Source organism: Furipterus horrens, unplaced genomic scaffold, assembly GCF_987537825.1.
Source record: "Furipterus horrens unplaced genomic scaffold, mFurHor1.1.pri manual_scaffold_7, whole genome shotgun sequence".
In the NCBI taxonomy this organism is placed as follows: domain Eukaryota; kingdom Metazoa; phylum Chordata; class Mammalia; order Chiroptera; family Furipteridae; genus Furipterus; species Furipterus horrens.
Window position 1 is genome coordinate 142,144,140 of NW_028327177.1, and position 14,897 is coordinate 142,159,036.

Consider the following 14,897-nt stretch of genomic DNA (forward strand, 5'->3'; position numbering starts at 1 on the left):
GGGCTAGGATCTGACTTTCAGTGACGGGGACAGGGGAGGGGGCAGGTACACTGCCAAGCACGGGGGCCAGAACCAAGGACCCGGCCACACCTGCCGTCCCACGCACGCTTCCTGGGCTGGCGGCCAAGCCCCAACCGCCTTAACGCAGACCCTTGGATACACACCCCTCGAGACACACACCACATGCTCCACGAGACCCGGCTTGGCAGCCCTTTGCCTCTCTTACATTGTGACGGAGACTAACAGGGACTCAGCGGCTTCCAGCCGCGCCGGGGCCACCCCTCTCTCCCGGGACACACCTTCATCTGAGGCCGAAAGCCACCAGGAGAACCAAGTACAGGCTGGAGAGTCCCAGCCAGACAGGGACTTGTCCTTGAGGCGGCCATTCTCAGACGTGGAGAGGAACCCACACGTCCTAACTGTCAGTGGTCCTGCCAGTGCGGAACTTCCGGCCTGCTGGGGGCAGTCCTGCTCGTCTGAAAACCGCGACCGTGCCCTGGCTGGGGGTCGCTCCACTGGTCGGAGCGGCGTCCTGTACACCGAAAGGTTGCAGGCTGATTCCCCGTCAGGGCACATGCCCGGCTCGCAGGTTTGATCCCGGGCTGGGGTCCATCTACGGAGCCCATCAATTAATGCTCTCTCTCCCCTTCTCTCTCTCCCCCTCGAGCAATGGAAAAAAATAACGTCCTCGGGGGAGGATAAAAGAAATTCAAAAGAAAAAAACACAAGACAAGCTGCCCTGGCCTCCCTCTGCCGTTTGGGAGCGGCTTTCGCTGGGAAGCAATTTTGTTTTGCAGAAACAGCTTTAACGAAACCCCAGGCATAGGTTCCTGAACAAAAAGGCCTCGCGCAGCACCCAGACTTCAACTGCACCCTGCCACATACGCCCCCAGCGTCTCCCTCCCTCCAGGCCCGCGCCGGCCCCTGCCTTTCAAATTCCCTCCCTGCCCTGGAAGCCGTGGCTCTCAGTGGGGCCCCTTTCAGAGGTTCCGCAAAGTCAGAACTATTTTCACAGCAACTCCAAGGCGTCTTTGCCTTTTCCCTCGGCCACAAAGGTGCCCGGCGGGTCTCCCAGAGGCTGCAAGACGGGGGTGTGCCACAAGGGACTGAGGCCCGGGGGTGGCGGGTGACCGGTGACCCAGCGGTGCTCCATGAAAGCCCCATCAGAGGCGCTTTGCAGCGGATAAAAGACAGTGCCCCTCTTCTCATGGCCTTTGGTTTGTGCTGGAAAATATAAGTTATCATTCATTTTCTAAGAAGTTACTGTGTTTATGTGTGATCACTGTACTTAGTTTTCTGTTTTCTGTTTATTTTCTCAGTGTTTATTTCTAATACTGGGGTTTTAACTCCCACCAAGAGAGGTGCTTTGGGGCCCTCAATAATCTGTGCCCCGTAGAGAAGGCTGCTATCAAGGTTCTTCAAGGCTGGCTTTGGCCTGGCTGGGTGCTGAGGGCTGACACTGGAAAACATTAATGCAAACGGCGCGGCTGAGCAGCCAGGGCTCTCAGGGGGACCCCGGATTTGAAACCTAAATCATCATTTTTGGTGAACACGCTTCCTGAGTACCCACTATGCGCTACCCCCACTCCAGGTGGGGGCTGTAGGTCAGCAGAAGACAATCGAGGCTCCCGTTCTCACGTCACCTGCATTTCAGTGAAGGCAGAGACCGTAAACCAAGAACCAAAGAGACAGACCAGGCAGGACGAGCCAGACAGCGACAAACAGCATGAAGAGGGTGAAAGCTGGGTGACGTGATCAGTGCCAGAAGCCTGGCTGGTCAGAGCGGACACGCTGAGGTGTCGCAGCTAAGACCGGAGGGTCAGGACCGGGGCGGTCATGCAGAACAGTCAGGGGGAACGGGCCTGTCAGCAGAGCAAGCGGCTGGTGCAAAGGCCCTGCGGCACCCAGGCGGCTGCAGCGGGGACGGGAAAGGCAGAGCGGGTGGGGTCAGGCCGGAGGAGAGCGCGGCGGGGCCACAGTCTGCCTGCGTCCCCCGTGGGAGGGGACGTCACGGCCTGGACCGAGCCAGAGGTACTTTCTGCAGAATAAGGGCCTGCCTCCCACCCCTGTGCTGAGGATTAAACGAGACCAAGAAAAGGACGGCTTCCTTACAGGAGGAAGCGGAGGACAGGGACCAGCCCCGTCGGCTGCATGGCCTCCCCCTCTGAGCTACCCGCACCAAACCTTTCACGGCCCGCTGAGGGCCAGCTCTACCAGCCGCTGCTCCACGGGACAGTGGCTGTACACAGGGGACACGCTGTGGGACGCATCTACCCCAACGGGTCAGTGCCAACTCCAGCAGAACACTCTCTACACGGTTCCTAGTCACCTCGAAGCGCCGCCTGGTGAAGAAGACATGACAGCAGCGCCCCCCCATGCAGTCCCCACTGTGTGGACACCTCCGTCACTAGGCTTTGCCACTTGGCCCCAAAGCACCGGACGTCACCCTCCTGCGAGAAAATGTCGCCCACGGCAACCTGCCAGCCTCCCCTGTTCTTCCCGGGCACATCCGCGTCGCGTCCGCCCCCTGAACAACGGAGGGCCTTTGCCAGAGTCTCCGAGTGCTGGCTGTGTTGCTGCTTGCCTTAAAAGTGACTTCAAAAAGGAGAAAATCAAAAGGCTTGCTTCAGAGCGAGGCAGCAGAGAGAGGGGCTTGGGCGCACAGATGTCAAAGCGCCTGGAGCTCCAAGAGGCCCTCGGGTCAGACACCTGGGCAGCAGGGGGCCCCCCAGCCCGGTGAGGCCGGCGGGCCAAGGCCGGCCCCAGCACAGACGGCGCCAATTCACTTTGAGGTCAAGCAGCCCCCAGCGGGCAGAGCCTGGCAAACCACAAGGCCTGTCCGAGGGAAAGCCAGAGTGTGCCCAGAAGAAGGAAGAGCTGCTGGCACTGGGGCCGTGTCCTGGCTGGAGGCCCGGCCACTCCCTCCGGAGGCGCGCAGGCCTCCCTGAGATGCCCTGGCCCAGGTACATATATGGTAACATGGCTGGGAATCCGGGAGAGGAAACCCCTGCCTTCTGGGCTGAACTTCCCAGGGAAGGGCAAGGCTCCGTTCGCAAGGTCTCTGCTCCTGTTACCGGCACGCGCACGGTTAATTCTGGAGCTTCCTCTGAGCGAACTTGACCGTTATCACCTTTATGGCGACAGGAGGATGAGCGGCACGTTTCTGAGCGGGACACACGGCCACCCGGCCAGCCCCCACCCTACGAATCAGCCTTCTTGTCCCCGCAGCGGCCGGCCCATCACAGTCCCCAGACATGCAGCATGTCCCCGCCAAGAGCGCGTTCATTCTGTGGCAGAAAGCACTTCTCTCGGAGCCTAGAAAGTCACAAACTGCTTTCGTTTTCAGCCAGTCCCGAGGGACGTCACCGACGCAGAAGTCCTACCCTGCAGCAGGGCCCTCGGACAGCCCCGGCATCAGCCACTGTCACATACCCTTCGGGGACGTCCTCTGGCTTCGCTGTCATGCGTCAGGGACACGAGACACACACACGCGGAACAGCATACGCACTGGCCTCTCGCTAAGCGCCTGCTCCTGACACGGCCACATTAGCTACCCAGTGGTTGCCCAGGAAAGCTGTCCACACTGCCACGCGCTCCCTCCCACACCTCCTGCTCCTCAAGGCCGCCGGCCCGGAGCTCAGCCACGGAACGTGACCTTGGGTGTGCAGGGATCATCAGCCCGACTCCTCGTTGCACAGGGAGAGAAGCCAACAAAGAAACGCATTCTGAGTGCTTCCTTGGCGGGCGCACGGCCAGCGAGTGGCCGTGGTTAGGCCGCAGTGCTCCAGAAGCCAAGGCCGAGGCTTGTGGGCCCAGGGGCAGGGAGGGGATTTATTAAAAGGTGACAAAGTCAGCCCAGCCTGGGAAGACGCCCCTCTGCCCACAGCCTGAACCACAAAAACCAAACGAAATACAACCCAAAACCCAGCAGAGCGAGTCAGGTTAACATCCTCAGGGAGAGAGAAAAGTCTAAGTCTGGGAAAATCACCCCAGGACAGGGCTCCCCAGCCTCAGGGCTGTTGACATTTTGGGGCACATCATTCCTGGTCATGGGGTCACATGCTGCGTGTTGTAGGGGGTTCAGCAGCATCCCCGGCCTCTGCCCACTGGGTGCTAGGAGCGCCCTCTCCCCGCAGCTGCGACAAGAGAAATGTCTCCAGACGTGGCCCAGTGGCCCCGCAGGGGGTGGGATCACCCCGCAGCTTGGGAACCGCTGCTGTAGGACCAGGGCTCGCCGTTTGCTCCCCGACCCTCTGCAAGCGCTTGTTATTGTACAGCCCAGCAGCAACAACCCGGAGCCGGCCTTTCCACCCCGCTCTGCAGAAGAGGGGACCCACACACAGGTGTCTTGTTTTACCTGCACCCAAGAGGCCAGGATGCTGTCTGGAGCCCCCACCCTGCAGTCGGGCGGGGCCGGGAGGTCACAACCGGAGAGCAACCTTGTCTCACGACCTAATCCCACCTCCACTCCGCCTTGGCCAACGGTCAGGCTCCCCAGCCCAGTCCCAACAGCGGTCAGAAGGGACTGCCTCAGAAGGGACTGCCTCACACGTGTCCCCGCGGTCCCCACTGGGCCCTCCCCAGCGAAAGGGGCTTTCCAAGGCCGTACGCCAATTCAAGAAGCAGCTAATCAGGGGAAGGAGGCAACCGATTCGATTCGCCTGAGCAGCAGCCTGCGGCCTTCGAAGGCCATGAAACACTAAGTGACCCCAGTTGACCAATGTGCTGTGAGCCCTTACAATGTGTCAGGTGCTCCTGCCACTATGAAATCAAAAAGGTCTCCCAGGAAAACAGATACAAAGTGTCGCTAAAGACTTCCACGGACCAGGCCAGGCCTCCCAGAAGAGGAAGCCTTTGGGCTGGGCTGGGAGGGTTTGGCCAGGTGGGCAGAGGGGCTGGGGACGTCACGTGGAAGGGCGCATGCGCGGAACATGAGCGCGGGCACAGAAACGAACGGCCCCAAGTCCGGGTGTTGATCAGCTTTTTCTGATCAGAACCATGTGCACAGGACGCTTTTAAGCTGTTTTTGCAAAACAAACCCTCTTCCTAGATAAAGCCCCCCTGAAACGCAAACAGGCGCCGAGGAACTTGAGACAAGTGGTATTTTCTCTTACATCCGTCACTTGCTGAGGAGGAACGCTGTACAAAGCAGCCCAGAAGTTCTGCCGACTCAGCGGGTCATAAAACATTAGAAAACATACCTTCCTCAAAGTGTCTAACGGCAGGTTTACGTCCGAGACGTCACGGCCCTGCGTCGTGGTGGCTTTCGGTCTCTTTCTCCCTCTCTCTGAACGGCCAGTAACAGAGTCTCCAAGGCACGCACGCTGGAGAGAGCACCCTGCCCCCGCAGGTCGGTGATGGAACCTCACTTTTCACTTCCCTGGAGAGGACAGGGCTGCTGGGGGGCGGGGGGGCAAAGGTCAGCCTGCACAGGTGAGCGCCAGCCGCGAATGACGAGGTAACCAGACCCCAGAGGTGCAGGGAGAAGGCACAGAGGCCGGCATCCTCCAGCACAGGTCCTCTCGGACACCCCCGGGGGTACGAACCCCTGGGGGTCGCGCTAAAAAGGCAGGTTCTGAGGCAGCGGGTCTGGGGCGGGCCTGACAGCCTGCACTGCTAACAGGGCCCTCCCGGAAGCCAGTGATGCCCGTGTGGTGGCCACAGAGTAACAAAGACATAGGACAATGTTTCTTAAGCTTTGGTCTGTTACCCACAGGAGGAAACTTAGTACCCAGTGTTCAGTGTGTGTGCGCGCTCCACACACAGAGAATGAACAAGGAAGTTTGTTGCGATGTGCATTTCTTTTTAAGAATGGAAGCAATATACTTCGGCATTGTCTATTCTGATCTCCTTCATTAAAAAAGTCCACAGGCGGAGGCCCACTCCTCTGAGATCACGCCCTCGCACTGGGTTGCCACGCAGTTTGAAAATCCTGGGTGTAGAACGAGAGGGACTTCCCACGGACCTGGGGGTGCTCTCTGTCTCCGCCCCAGTGAACTGCAGCTGAAACTGAGGCCCCACTTAGGTTCCAGGGAAGGTGCAGAAACCCTAAACCGGGAAGGATGTCTCCCCGTCACCTATCGGAAAAGCTTTCATTAAAACTGTCCAGCTTGTAAGAGTTCTTCACTTCAATTTCTGTTTTCTGACCTCGATGAGGAGGACGAGAGCAGCTGCCTGGCCCTGAGCAGAGGTCTCTAAAAAGCAGTTCCCTCTCAGAAGAATGAGGGGACCCTGGAGAAACGGCTGGGCAGAGGTCTGGGACAGGAAGTCGAGAGGAACCTGGGGCCTTCCGTCACACAAGAGCAAGGAAGCTGCCGAGGACGACCAGGGTCATGCCTCTTGAACCAACTTTAACAGCCTCTCTCTTGTTGAACAAAGATGGATGATTTGAACATCAACAGGGATAATTACACAAAGGATATAAAATATGTAAAATATGTTTAAATCCATGAGTCTCTAATAATACTAACCAAAAAAAGTATCCATTGGTCATCTGGGTGTAGGGCTTCTCAACTATGGCGTGACAACATTTTGGATGACTTGGGGGTGGGGAGGGTGGGCCATGCAGTGAACTGCAGACCTGGCCTCTCACCACTGGATGCCATTAGCACCCTGTCTCCAGATGTGACAACCAAAAATGCCCCCAGATATGGCCCAATATCCCCCAGCTGAGAACCATTCCCAGAGGTCATGCTAGAGCATCAACTCCTTAGTTTTAAAAACTAATTAAGTGCAGAGAGAGATGCAAGTATGGATCCTGTCAGTCCTACATGAACTACATCCCAGTGAACCAAACACTAAGGGGAGAAAACTTATTTATATAAACTATTCCAGCTAAGACATGAAGAAGGAAAAAGTAGAGTTTTACAAGCACGAGAGAACTAATGGATTGAGGCAATGAGCACCCATGGCTACTAATTTCACACGAAGACATTTTCAGACATATCCCGTATGAGACACGCCCCCAGTGAGGTTCACAGAATAGACCTGGACAAAAAACAGCCTCGGATCAAGCCTCCGCCTCTCCATCTAACTACCAAATCACAGCAAGCACAGGGGACAGAGGACAGTGTTCACCAACACCACACGGGACAGTCAGCAAAACCCAAACTGCGGGAAAATACATCACCCAATTTCTTCGATGAGCAGAACAGCAACAAAAACTGTCTTGGGGAGGAAAAAGGTGTAACAGGAAGCACAGTCATTAAGACACATTGGTAGTGTTATCAACCTCCTCTGAATCCTAATTCGAACTGTTAAATGCGTATAAATATTATACGTAGTTTTAAGTATACATATCAAGGGAGTGAGAACACAGGGCTGATTCCTTTCCAACTGGAGGTTTGTTTGTTTTTTTCTTGAGATGGAGAACAGTGCTATGTTTTTTAGGAAAGACTCCCAACACTAGAGATGCAGGCCACAATACAGATGGACTAGTATGTCTGAGATGTGTTGCCAGGTCACCCACGGCGGGAGGAGAGTCGAGGGCACAAAGGACCCAAGACCAGCCCTGAGCCACCAACGTGCAGGGCAGCGATGAGTCAGGAGGGCCCCCGCGTGCACGCTAGGACCTCCACGTCCCAGATGTTCCAAGTTCCTGTGGGCAGGTTTTCCTCGTGAGTGCAAATAGGCAGAGGAGTGTACCTGACCCTCCTGACCTCATGGCGTTCGGTTACTCTGAAGAACAAGGGAGAAATTCTATATTTAAGGGAGTGACCACTAGGCTTCATCCCTGTAATAAGATAGCTAACATGTGAATAGTGCTTTATCTTCCATTTGGTTTTCTTAAGGAAAACAAAAAACAAAAAACAAAACGAAACAGAAAAACCAGATTCCGGGACTGACATACTTATTTTACCAGAGTGGCTCCATCCACGTCATCACTCAAATACAATAAAATCCCACCAAAGGTACAGCACCCCCTTTAGAGATGTCTACTTATTAACGGGAAAAATGCCCAGGATACAGAGTCAAAGGCAGGGTACCAGAGAGGAAGTGCTACAGGAGCTGCTTTTTATTAAGTGTCAATACACACACAACTTCTATATGTATATACGCAGGGAGAAAGTCTGAAACCCTAATGCTGAACGGGGTGGAGGGGGGTTGGGCAGGGACTAGTTTTATCTTGTTGCTCCTCTTTGTTTCCTAATGTGTTACTGTAACTGAGTGGGTACATTTCATGCAACAAGTGACAAAGCGCACATCTGTTATCAGTGTACACGTGAGGAAGTCCACATCACTTATCGGAAAGAATCATTGATCTTGAACTTCACATCCCTCAAGGGTGATGCTAAAGAGCAGAGTGAGTCCTCCTTGTGTAGCTCCTCCGAGACTGGACAGACTGCAGGACACAGAGGTTTGTGGAGATAAGCCCACAGGAATATCATGAGGTTCTCAGAACGTGTGGTCCAAACCAACCGCAGGTGAACCTACTTACAAAGAGGGTTCCTTTCCCACGGCAGTGAGTTACAGTCCCAGGTAGGTCATGTGTTCAACTAGACAGTCTAGAAATCTGGGCTTGACCCCCCCATCAAGTTCCAGTCTGGTACGTGATCTTGACGTCCTCACTGACCTCTTCAGAAAGGACGGCGTAGTTTGGTGACGGTGGTGCCACACTGAGCATTCTGTAAGCGTTTAGAAGTCCGCGGGGACGTAAACCTCTGCTTACTTGGGGAAACCTGCATACTCTGACCTTGACCCCGTCTCCCGTCTGAATGACAGCAGTCTTCCCCCGGGGCAGCCACCCTGGCCTCCTTGGCCTTCCCCAGTGGGTCACACCTGCACCCTTTGGAGCATCCCTTTACCCAGGTGCCTACGTGACTAACCACTCACTCCTTCAGCTCCCTGCTCAAACGCACCATGTTAAAGATGTTCCCTGCCTGGCGTGGCCTGATTGGTCGGAGCATCGTCCTGTGCACCGAACGGTCACCGGTTCGGTTCCTGGTCAGGGAGGGTACAGGAGACAAGTAATTGATGTTTCTTTCTCGTGCCCGCTCTCCCTTCCTCTCTAAAATCTATGCATGTGTTCTTGGGCAAGGATTAAAAATAAATAAAATTATAAAGAGCCCCCCTGGTTGTCTATCCCCACTTAGTCCTGCTTTGTCCCCTCCCCTGCATTTTTGCTGTCACTTGTTTTTAGAGGTAACATTACACACAGAACACAAAATTCACCGTTTTAACCATTTCTAAGTCTAGGATTCAGTGGCGTGAATTAACTTATATTGTTGGACAACCATCGCACTGTCCATTTCCAGCCCTTTCTCACCTTCCCCAAACGGAACTCTCTACCCACAACAGCAATTCCGCATCCCCCCGTCCCACCCGCAACAGCCGCGGCCTCTCTTTGCCTCCACGGATCTCATCGTCCTAGGTACTCACAGAACTGAAATTATACACTACTTGTCCCTTTGTAACGGGCTTATTTTGTCGAGCACGGTGTCCTCAAGACCCACCCCGGTGTGACATGTGCCAGAAGCTCCTTCCTTTTTAAGGCTGACATCCCACTGAGGCTGACGTCCCGCTGTACGGATGGATGCGCTACGTGTGTTCACCTGCTCGCCTGTCAGTGGAGGCTGGGACCGCTCCCACGTGGGGCTCTAGTGACTAAATGCTGCTACAGATAGGACTGCTGGAGTCCCTGCTTTCAATTCCTTTGGGCATCCACCTAGGAGTGGAATTGCTGGATCACCTGGTAATTCTAGGGTTACTTTTCGGAGGACCCCCCCGCCCCCACCCCCAGACTGTCCTCCGCAGCAGCGCCACCATCCCACATTCCCCCCAACGGTGCCCAGGGGCTCCGATCTCTCCACACCCTTGCCAACACTTATCTTCTGTCCCGCTCAGTCTGCTTTATGTTCCCCCACGGCATTTGTGACCTGTTACACCACGCCACCTGCTTCTTCACGCGGACGCCTCCCCCATGGCCAGGAGAGCCGCAGCCCCGGCCCTGGGGACGCAGCCCAGCGCGAAGAAGAGGCTCAGAGGAGAAGCGGAGGAATAAAGCCTCGGATTGGTAACAGCTCGGGCGGGTATTCGAATTTCTTGACTAGATTCATCACACCCAATGCCTTCCATCACACCCTGCGGAGACAAGAACCGGGACAGGGCTCCCTCTGACGTGCCCTCATGGGTGACGGGTCGGGGTTTTTTTCCAGCTCATCCTCATTAACCTCGGAATCACAGACACAATGACAATCAGGAGGAACAACAGAAATTAGGTTAGTCACGTCACTGACGTCAGGCCTTAATGGACGTCATCCAAGAGCCGTGCAAACACTGGGAACAGAAGTTTGCTCGGCAAGTGCGTGCGCTTTGTCACTAAAGAGCCCGCGAGCACAATGTGCTTCCTTTTAGAAGATGAAGCCGACAGCAAACAAGATGGGACGCTGGCCTTGTGAAGACGCCTTCACCACTGGACCCAAGGACAGCCTGACCTAGAAACCTAACTCCAGGCCTGCTTTCCTTTTTTTGCTTTTGTTTTTTTTCCTGTTGTTCATATTAGGCCTTTGTTGTTACACATTGGCTTATTTTTTTTAGGAGCTGCTTTTAAAGAAATCAGTTTCCATGAGATCATTTTAAATCTGCGAGAAAACCACGCGCTTCTTTTCCTCTGGAAGCCATCGGACCGGCCGTTTCCTTCCTCTCTCCAGGCTCACTTTCACACTCTGGTTTCCCCCCTTGAAAATACTTGGAGGAAAAAGGCAACAGATGTGGCCCGTGTCACCCGCGGCTTCTGCTCATCGCGCTCCGATGGAAAAGACGCCACTTCCCTCCAGAAGGCACGACCTCGATGAGATGGGCAACCCCCCGTCCCCCGCAACAGCTTCCCCGGGGCTCTCACTGGAGGCCAGGGGTGATTCCTTCTGGGCGTGACCAAGGTTCCCTGCCCGGTGAGGAAATCTCGACGGGGTAACCTGTTCTGATTTGAATTATTCAGAGTGGACTGTACTTTCGATGCACATGCAGAAGGAGGAGGGGAAGACAAAGGCTTTTGCACAACTGCCTGCGAAGCGAACGGAATGGCACAGAAGATCTCAGCATCCCACGGTCCAGATGCGCCGGGATTTAAACGTGTGCGTTTTACTCAGCTGGGGAAATGCCGGATCCCTTTAACCTGCTCAGAAGCCTCGACGAGGATGATCAAGATGGATTTCAGTTTTGGCCAAGATGGAGGTGTAGGCAGACACGCTTCGCCTCCTTGCACGACCAGAGGAAGGATCACAACTAACCCCAAAACAAAAAACACCCAGAACTGCCAGAAAATCGAACTGTATGGAAGTTCAGCAACCAAGGATCGAAAGAAGCCACATTCATCCAGACGGGTAGGAGGGGCGGAGCCGGGGTGGAGAGGACGCACATGGCCGTGGCCGGTGTAGCAGGTGGTCCCACATTCACGTGTGGGGGATAAAAAGTGGGAGGGACCTCTTGGGAGGGAGCAGTCCCAGGCCAGACCACACAGCTCACGGTGCCAGGGCCAGGCAAATAAAGCCGCATGACCTCTGGCTGTGAAAACCAGTGGGCATGGGGGCAGTGGAAGAAACTGCCATCCTCTCAGCAGAGTCTGCTCAGAGGGCACCTGTAGTCCTAGAATGTCCGCAAACCCACCCACTCTGGGAACCGCCACCAGGGCAGCAGCTAGAGGGGCGCCAGTCCCATACGGGGAGCGGGTGAAGTGACTGGAGAAGGGCGGGTGCCAAGCAAGCCTGCAGCAGCCAGGCAGTGGCGCCGTCCCCTCTCCAGCCCCTCCCCCACACAAAGAGCCACAAAGCGGCGAAGCAGGTCGCCCCGCCCTGGCGATTACCTAAGGCTCCACCCATACGACATGATATGTGCACCAAGACAGGGAGTCAGAGCAGCTCTACCTAATGCACAGAAACACACACAGGGAGGCTGCCAGACTGAGGAGACAAACACGGCCCAACTGAAAGAACAGAAAACCCAGAGAAAAGAACTAAACGAAATGGAGAGAGACAGCTTATCAGATGCAGAGTTCAAAACACTGGTAGTAAGGATGGTCAGAGAACTCACTGAGTACGGCAAACACATAAGGGAAGAAGTGAAGGCTACACTAAGTGAAATGGAGAAAAATCCACGGGAACCAACAGTGAAGGGAAGGAAGTTGGGTTTCAAATTGATGATTTGGAACATAAGATAGAAATAGACAGTCAACCAGAATGGAATGAAGAAACAAGAATTAAAAAAAAAAAAAAACGAGAGAATAAGACAACTCTGTGACGTCTCCAAAAGTGCCAACATCCAAACCATAGGGGTGCCAGAAGAGAAACAGCAAGAAATTGAAAACTTATTTAAAAAAATAATGAAAAAAAACTTCCCTAATATGGCAAAGGAAATAGACATACAAGTCCAGGAAGCACAGAGAGTCCCAAACAAGCTAGACCCAAGGAGGACCACACCAAGACATATCATAATTAAAATGCCAAAGATTAAAGATAAAGAGAGAACCTTAAAAGCAGCAAGAGAAAAGCAGAGAGTTACCTACAAAGGGTTCTTATAAGACTATCAGTTGATTTCTCAAAAGAAACTTTGCAGGCAAGAAGGGACTGGCAAGAAGTATTCAAAGCGATGAAAAGCAAGGACCCAGCAAAGCTATCATTTAATGGAAGGGCAGATAAAGTGCATTCCAGACAAGGTAAAGCTAAAGGAGTTCATCATCACCAAGCCATTATTATACGAAATGTCAAAGGGACTTAAGAAAAAGAAGATCAAAACTATGAACATTAAAATAACAATAAACTCACTACTATCAACAACTGAATCTAAAAAACAAACTAAGCAAACAACCAGAACAGGAACAGACTCACAGGTATGGGGATTGTTTGGAGGGCTATCAGCTGGGAGTGGGGAGGGGGGAAATGATGAAATGGTGCAGGGACTAAGAAGCATAATCTGTTGGTACAAAATAGACAGGGGGAAGTTAAGAATAATACAGGAAAGGGTGAAGCCAAAGAACTTACATGCACGACCCACGGACACGAACTAAGAGGAGGGGGCTGCTGAAGGGAAGGGGGGTACTGGGCAGAGGGGAGCAAAGGGGGAAAATTGGGACCACTGTAACAGCATAATCAATAAAACATACTTCTAAAAAAAGATGGATTTCAGGTGCGAGACGCCCCTGAGGCTGAACCCAGACAGCGTTTTCCGTGTTTGGTTTCCCCTGCTCTCACTCAGGGCCTCAGCGTGCAGCCTTCCAAAACAAACGAACACCTCCTCCCACAGCCACACTCTGCTGTCCCCACACCTGCAGTGACCTCGGCTCCTCCTCACCTCAGGGTAAGGACTGTCCATTCCTCGTTGGCAGCACACAAGCAAGACTTATTTCATCATTGCTCCCACTTCTCCCTACAGTCCCCAGCTCCGGTGCATCCGCGGCCACAGCCCAGCCCCACCTGCGGTTAACCCTGGCTTCCACGTGTACGAGCTACTGGGCAGGTGACTTCACTCTGCACATCAGTTTCTCCACCTGGACCTGACTCCCAGGCGTCTGTGATAGATGGTCCCGGGCCTGGCGTACAAGGACTTGATGTGTTGATATTACCCTTTTTAGCAACCAAATGGAGCAGACTCTTGGGCCAGTCTTCCCTGGTCGGTGGCTCGCTCCGAAGAGGAGAACTGACCCCACTCTGTGGCCTTTTGAGTGCCCACGTGGCCCCGTGAACCCCTAGAACTCCCAGAAGGAACTAGACCTCGTACACCCAAATGCTTCCAAACCACCCCCTCTCCCGAGGATCTTATCAACAGGAAACAAAAGCACTAAACCACCATAATGAAGTGTCTGGCTTTTCTTTTCTAATTAGAAAAGCACAAAGATTGTAGCCCAGGGAACAGCTAAATATTTGAGAAGGTTGAAGAAGTTACTAAGACCCACCCCCAACCCTGTTCCCCAGCTGTTTACCCTGTTCCTGACCATTTCAGAAGAAAAAAAACTTCGGACGGCTGAATCTGCAGCAATGGGGATATACGTGGACCTCCCTTCCTGGAAGTGCAGTCTGACCATTTTGGGGAAAGAAAAAAAAAAAAGGGCTTCTTGTGTTTACAGATCACAGCTAACCCTCAGCTCAAATCCCACGCAGGCACCTGACAACAGGGACCCAGCAGAGTCCTTGCCATTCAGACAGAAAGCCTCAGGTCAAGGGCTGGATGCTCCTACTGTCTTAGGCTTCAAGCACCAACTTCCCTTTTTAAAGTTCTAATTCTTTCTATTTGTCAGCAGGCACTTTCATTTCTTGCAATCCAACCTACTCTGATTAAACACATGTTCACAGTAAGAAACGAGAAAGGGACTATTTCTGAACGAGAGGAGCTGTTGACGCTTCCATATCTTGGCAGATGACGTGCACTGCATCCTGCAGGATCTAAGTCATCACCACACTGCCGGGCCAGCTGGGCTCTCAGTCCACCGGGAGCACCCCTTGCGCGGCTCCATTTCATGGCCGCGCCCCCTCCTCTCCCCGGAACAGCCGGGCTCACCAGAGGCAGGGACAAGTTCTGGAGACCGAGCCTCGGAGTTTCCTTTTCTTTTCTATCCCCCATCTGTCTCCCTGACTCCATAGAAAGGACCTAAAACAGGCTCCGGACAGCAGCCCATCGTGGCCCCGGCCCGAGCGCGGGCCTGCGCACTCACCTGACCCTCGTCAGGCGCGCTGTTGCCAAAACAAGCCCGGCTGGGGGTGCGGGTCCCGCGCCTCCGTCGTCGGCCCCTAAGGATTTAGAGAGAAGACCGCGTGTGAGACCACCAAAGTGGGGCCCTAACAGAAATACTCCAAAGTCCCATCTTCCACCTCCTTTATCCCCCTTCCTGGAGAGAGACCCCCCCCGCCCCGCCCCCCAGCCGACGGGCAGGTTGGTGGAGTCCCGTGGACGCAGAGTCCAGGTAACTC